The sequence below is a fragment of the Mus caroli genome, chromosome 12 (assembly GCF_900094665.2).
Source record: "Mus caroli chromosome 12, CAROLI_EIJ_v1.1, whole genome shotgun sequence".
Classification (NCBI taxonomy): Eukaryota; Metazoa; Chordata; class Mammalia; order Rodentia; family Muridae; genus Mus; species Mus caroli.
This window is the reverse complement of record NC_034581.1, coordinates 21522064-21528532: the sequence shown is the minus strand read 5'-3', so window position 1 is coordinate 21528532 and position 6469 is coordinate 21522064. Positions and strand designations below refer to the sequence as shown.

Here is a 6469-nt window from a genome sequence, read left to right as displayed (position 1 = left end):
GCAACCCTATAGGTGGAACAACAATGTGAACTAACCAGTACCCCCAGAGCTCCTGTCTCTAGCTGCATACGTAGCAGAAGATGGCCTAGTCGGCCATCATTGGTAAGAGAGGCCCCTTGGTCTTGGAAACTCTATATGCCCCAGTACAGGGGAACACCAGAGCCAAGAAGTGGGAGTGGGTGGGTAGGGGGGCAGGGTGGGGGGAGGGTATAGGGAACTTTCCGGATAGCATTTGAAATGTATATAAAGAAAATAATAAAAAGTAAAAGCCAGTGTCATATTCTTGCATGCATGGCACTCCTAGCTCTAGCTTTGCTTAAACTGCCCCTTCTCCTAGGTTCATCTCCTACCAGTCTCTACTTAACTTTACTCAAGCCATCTTGTGTTTCCATACAAACGTTACCTGACCATGAGCACTCCCAGCCTCTACGTATAAAACAGCTCTCGCCTCCCACTACTACCACCATTCTATAACTAGCTTTCTTCAGGATAGTGTTTAGCATGACTCCACATGCCATTTACTTATTTAAACTGCTTTCCCTACTCCACCAAGGAGTTCAGTAAGAATCAGGGCTCTGTTCACCACTCAGTTTCTAACAGCTGGAGAAGTGCCTGGCTTATGGTAGAACCAACCCAGTGTTGGTAGAATCATGAGTTTGCCCATGTTCATCAACCCGGAATGCCAGCATTTATACTCCCAATAATCCAAAACATATCCTGCATACAAGTGACAGCTATGGCTTCAACGTCCACAATGGCTTAGATATGTGTCTCTTTAAGCTTACAGTCTGTCTCCACGGTTATGTCTTCAGAACCCATTACAGGCCTAGAACAAGAAGGATCTCATGAGGGAATGGTCAAGTTGAGTAACGACATAGGCACATAAAGGAAGCCTCTTTTGGGTGTCTTTGTCCACAGAGAGGGCCCTTCACCCTCAACAGCATGTTCTCTACCATAAGCCGCACGCAGGACTATAACAACAATCTGTACATGTGACACTCAAAAGATAAGCTGGGCCAGTCCAGAATTGGAATTAAAACTGTCCAGGTCAGGGCTGGAGAGATGGCTCAGTGGTTAAGAGCACTAACTGACTGCTCTTCCAGAGGTCCTGAGTTCAATTCCCAGCAACCACATGGTGGCTCACAACTATTGTAATGGTATCTGGTGTCCTCTCCTGTGTGTCTGAAGAGAGTGACAGCATACTCATGTAAATGCAATAAATGCATCTTTAAAAAAAAAAAAAACTGTCCAGGGCACTATTGATGATGTGTAAATAAAATCACAATCATCAGAGAATGATCTTAAAGCTATGAACAGAGAAAGCCTCTTCCTCGGTGCAGCCTAAGTGTGGCCCCTGAGACACAGGCCATGAAGCAACCCAGGATTCTGACCTCTCCTCAACCCCAGAAGCCTCCTTTCCCCAAGGTGTCTGCTTGTGCCTTCCAAACATTCAGGAATTCAGTGGAGAAAAATAAAACTGACATTCTTCAACAAAAGCTGGAAAAGGGGATGACAAGCTCACACAGGATTATATATAGAAAAATATAATTTAGCAGTACATGCATACACAATATAGACTTAAAAAAAAAAAAGAATCAGAACTCTAGGCACAAGTTAGGGACCAAAACAGACAGCCTATAGGAAAGGAATCAGGCAATTAAAGTGGAAAAGAAATGCAACACATTACGTTTAACCAAATAGAATTCCCAAAGTTTGAATTTTGGACAGAACAAAATATCCAGAGATAAGGAAAAAAATAATAAACGACCATGTGACTGGGGAATGAAAAACAATGTTAGTGTTGTTGTCATGAACACCAGAGAAAGAGCACCCATGTGTGCAGGGATGGAAGGGAAAGAAGAGAGGTGGGAGAAGATAGGAAAGTCTAGGAAAGAAGGCAGCAGGCATTTCGTTACATGTGTCTGCCCCTTCCAACCAGCCACCTTAGAATTGATTGGGGCTGTGGGGATGCCCTTAAAGAGCTGGATTAGAGAATGATGTAGTGGCACACGGGCCTGGGAGGCAGAAGCAGGCTGATCTCTATCAGTTCCAAGAAGACCAGGGCTACATATTAAGAAGACCAGGGAGGAAGAAGGGGAAAAAAAAGAAGTGGGGGATGAAGGAGGAGGAGAAAAAGGAAGAAGGGAGGGAGAGAGAGAGAAGGAAGGAAGGAAAGAGGGAAGGTAGAAAAAATGAAAAGGAGAAAAGAATTTATGGGAACGAGATGCCAAAGATAAGTCTGGAAACCATTCTCAGCGTGTTTAAAAGGATTCTCAAACTGGTGTGCAATTATTTGTCTCCTGACCCAAATAGTCCCATTTTTGCAGGCCTGTGGTAAAGCTCAGAAACAAATTTTTAACAAGGACCCCCAAATCGGTCTGATCAAGTAGACTGACTGTCGTTGTAAAGCTTGAGAACAAAGAACGCACCTTGCCACAGCATTTCCAGTCTTGGCTCTGAACCAGACACCCAACTGCCCTTAAAAATAGATTATGCGTCTTTTCCTTTTACTGTAGACGCCTTGTTTTTTCGTAGCGTCAAAAAGAGAGCGGGGGACTAACCCATCAAAATCACCTCCAAGAGGTTTTTCCTCAGCCACACCCCACACCAAAAAATGGGAAGCTCGGAAAAGCAAAACCGGTGCATTTTTAGCAAGCACCTCTAGAGGGCAGAGAGCTCCGCAAACAGTTATTAATGAGAAAATGGTCTAAAATGGTTTAAACCTTTCTATACGTGAAGACAACCTTGGGAAAAAAAAAAATTACAAATCCCCACAAAGCAAACATGGACGCGTTCTATTCGGGGGCTGGCGGGTATCTTGCAAGGCGTTTAAAAGCCTGCACAGGACAATGGGGGCAGTGGGTTCCGCAATTTAGCACAGAAGAAAACAACTTCTCCTCCCTGGAAAGCAAAGCAACCAAGAAGGTAAGGCTCAGAGGCACCGGCTGCGGGACTCGCTAAGTGATGGGTGTGACAGCAAGGAAAGCGGCCTGGGCCTGGAGTCAGTGCTCACGGGAGAACGCCGCACCGGAGCGCCTGCCTTCCGCGCTCCGCTGCACCGACCTCGCCCTCTCGGCCCGGACGCCCCGCACCCAGCCTCCGATCCCGGCCCCCTCCCCCTCTCCGGTGCCACCGAGAGACTCCCCCAGCCTCGGACACTCTGTCGCTCTGCCTCACCCGACCTCTCCGCCTCCGCACTGACCGTGTCACGGCCTGGCCGAGGACGGCGCCCTCAGCTCTGCAGAACAGCGCCGCAGACCTCGTCAGAGGACGAGACGCCAAGAGCACACAGCTATGCCCGCACCACGCCCGGCGGCCATCTTCCTGGGACTCAGGAACTGACAGGTCACGTGGTCGTGCGGTGGGCGGTGCCCCTGGTGGCCACGCCTCCTGGAGGGGGCAGTGTGGGGAGAGTTGCAGGTGCTGAAGTGGCTTGGACGCCCTTCCCTCTATTTTAAAGGAATGGAGACATTGCTTCTTTGCCTGGTTTGGCTTCAGATGGGTTGGGTTGGTTTTGATACAGAGTCAAAGTCGCCCAAGCAGGCTTCAAACTTGCTATGTAGCCAAGAATGACCTTATACTCCAGATCCTCCTGCCTCCACCTCCCAGCTGACCCAGCTAAGTGAGTGTATTTTTCACAGGTGCCCCAGGCAATATTTTCCCTGTCATTGGCGCTTATTAAAGTTAATTTATAACCCGTACCTGACATTATAAGCAATCATTCAGAGAAATAAACCACAATTACAACTTTGGAAGCCATTGCCCACTGTTGCAAACGAAAGTCGCTTAGTTCCTCCTTCTAGGGTCCAGAAGCCCGAAATTTGCCTTCTCCATCATCAGAAGAATGCACTGCCTCCGCAGCCGTCCATACTGCCTCCTTCCAGCTGAGGATCCCATCCCCAACCCCCCCACCAAGGCCCTGCCAGACTTTGCTCTTCCCACCTCTGCAGAAGGTGTCTCTGGAGTATCACCAAATGCTATTAACTGATCCCTGACTACCATCAGCAACCCCATCCTGGCAATGTTCCCTTCAAAGGGCCTCGTGACACCCATTTCCTAGTCTTCTTCCAGCCATGGTACTCCTTCCCAGGTTCCACCTACCTTAATTAATTCAGAGTTCCAGAGTTCTGCCCACAGTCAGTCTCATCCCCAATATGGCCGATATTATAGGCTCCCTCCTGATCCATCTCCGGAAGTGAGTGGGACCCCCCCCACAGGAAGTGGAAAGTTATCTCACATATCACCCCATACTGTCTAAGCAGTTCCTGTGTTAATCACGCAGATCTATTTTAAACCTTTTACTCCCCCATGGGCTGCAGACTCTCTCAACTCCTCTCCCTACCCAGAACCCTTCTTATCCGTCAGGACACTAAGCACTTCTCAATTAAACTCTTCAGTAGCCTCCCTCATCCGTGGAGCCCGTTCCCCACAGCACCTGGGAGTGAGGCTCTTGGAAGGCATGCCCTCACAGACCTTGCCCTGTTCTGTCTGCCTTCCCCTTCAAACCCTGCCAGGGCAAACTAGCCAGTGTTTTCTGCTAATAGACACACTGGGCTTCGTGGTACACACCTTTGCCCTCAGCACTCAGAAGCAGAGGCAGGGGGAATCTCTGTGAGTTAGAGGCTGGCTGCATAGTGAAACCCTGTCTCAAGAGGAGGAGGAGGAGGAAGAGGAAGAAGAGGAAGGAAGGAGAGAAGGGGAGGGAGGGAGAGGGAGACTTATCAAGGGGTGAGAGAGGTCACTGAAAAGATCTCACTGAAGAGAAATAGCTGCGGAAATGTAGTTCCTGTGCCCTTGGGGGCTACCCCCAGGGGCTCACATTTGAGAGAAAGATTGGCTGAAGGTTCCTGACCCTAGCCCTCCAGCCCATTTCTCATCCAAGTCTCCCAGACCCTCCTTCATGTACCTTTAACTTGTGCAGAGGGACAAGTAGATTAATGGGACGACTTCCACAAGCCAGGAAGCTGGATTTAGACAGGACCAGGCTCATGTTTTCCTACACAGAGCTCTCTGCCTCCAGCGGGGAAACCAGAATGAGGGGCAAGCACATCCCACTGTTTGCCTTTGGTCTCAGACACAAGCCCGGCTCGGGGGACCTATCATTGAAACCAAATCCCTGCAGACATTCAGGGAACACACCGTTCTTCCCTAGGGCTGATCTGGAAAGCACTGTGGTTAGGAACTGCAGGTTAGGGTACCAGGATGCAGAGTGGGCTCAATGAGGAGAGGCAAGGAGGCTGGGAACACATTCCAACAATCCTAAAGCCAGCCCCTGCCCTGCCGTGGGCCAGGCAGGTCTGAACAGGAATTGGGGTAAAACTCTCAGACCTTTTCTTTTTAATTATAGGGATAAGGCATTTCTTCCATAAAATGAAATTTTTAATTATTTAAGAATGACTAGATAACATTTTATAAAAGTGATTTTTAGAACCATTCAAAATGTTGTGGGGATTGGGAGAGATAAGGAGGCAGTATTTGCAGGGCAGTCCTAGGTGAAGCAGGGTTAATCTACATGTTTCTATCCTCTACCTCCTGCCTCTGTGAAAGGTTACTCTGACTCAGGGGAAAGTTTCATTTTGATAACAAGTATTTGCCAGCCCCTGGTCCCTTCCACGCTATGGACCCTCATACCCAGTTTTGCAAGCGAACTACTGCAGAACTAAGAGGCTTCCTCCTCAGTTTTGTCTCAAAGACGTGCCTCTTCCCTTGCTCTCTGGTCTTTCTCTGGTTCATGTAGCCTGCCTAGATCTTTCCAAGAGACACACCCAATGGGGTTGATTCTGGAATCACTCAACAACCCAAGACTCTGAATCAGCGGCTTTGAGAGTCTGGCTTACCTTCTTGTCATGTGTTTTTATGTAGAAGGAAAAATAGGCATTATCTTTCCACTCCTTGCCATGCTTTCCATCAAGGCTGTAATTTGATCGCCCTCGGGTCCTTTTTCCATAGCATCAGCACCTGGCCTGATGACTTCAACGGTCTAATCTTTCTCTGTGGCTTCAATTTCATTGTCTAGCATATTTTCCACAGAAATCTCAACATGTTTTATACACTATGTTGCTCTAAAATGGTTCTTTCTTGGCTGGTATGATAGATCATACTTATAATTCCACTGCATAGAGGAGACTGAGGCAGGAGGATTGCTGTTAATTTAAGGCCAGCCTCAGCTACAGTGTTACTCTTCTATGATTTAAAGTACATATGGACAGCTGGAGAGATAGCTCATAGCTCCTGCTCTTGCAGAGAATCTGAGTTTGGTTCCAGCACCCACATTGGTGGCCTAATAGCTGCCTATAAATTCAGTTACAGGGTATCTGACTCCTTCTCTCTTATGGTACCCCATTCCCACAACCCAGAGGAGTTAGAAAATTAAGTATTTTTTTAAATTTTTAATATTTTTATTACATATTTTCCTCAATTACATTTCCAATGCTATCCCAAAAGTCCCCCATAGCGCCCCCCACTTCCC

The 6469-nt window shown here is 47.8% G+C and overlaps 1 protein-coding gene across 10 annotated transcripts in view; it reads right to left on the bottom strand.

The window, feature by feature from the left end:
- Kidins220 (kinase D interacting substrate 220) overlaps positions 1–3352 on the bottom strand; it is an 88548-nt gene extending 85196 nt beyond the window's left edge. For 9 of the 10 annotated variants that reach the window (XM_029484866.1, XM_029484862.1, XM_029484865.1 and 6 more), the window contains exon 1: positions 3203–3352. The gene's annotated coding sequence lies outside the window, so the exon portion shown is untranslated. Of the gene's footprint in view, positions 1–3177 lie in introns of all 10 variants that reach the window. The other variant, XM_029484863.1, reaches the window with a different exon arrangement.
- Between the last annotated feature and the right edge of the window lie 3117 nt (positions 3353–6469).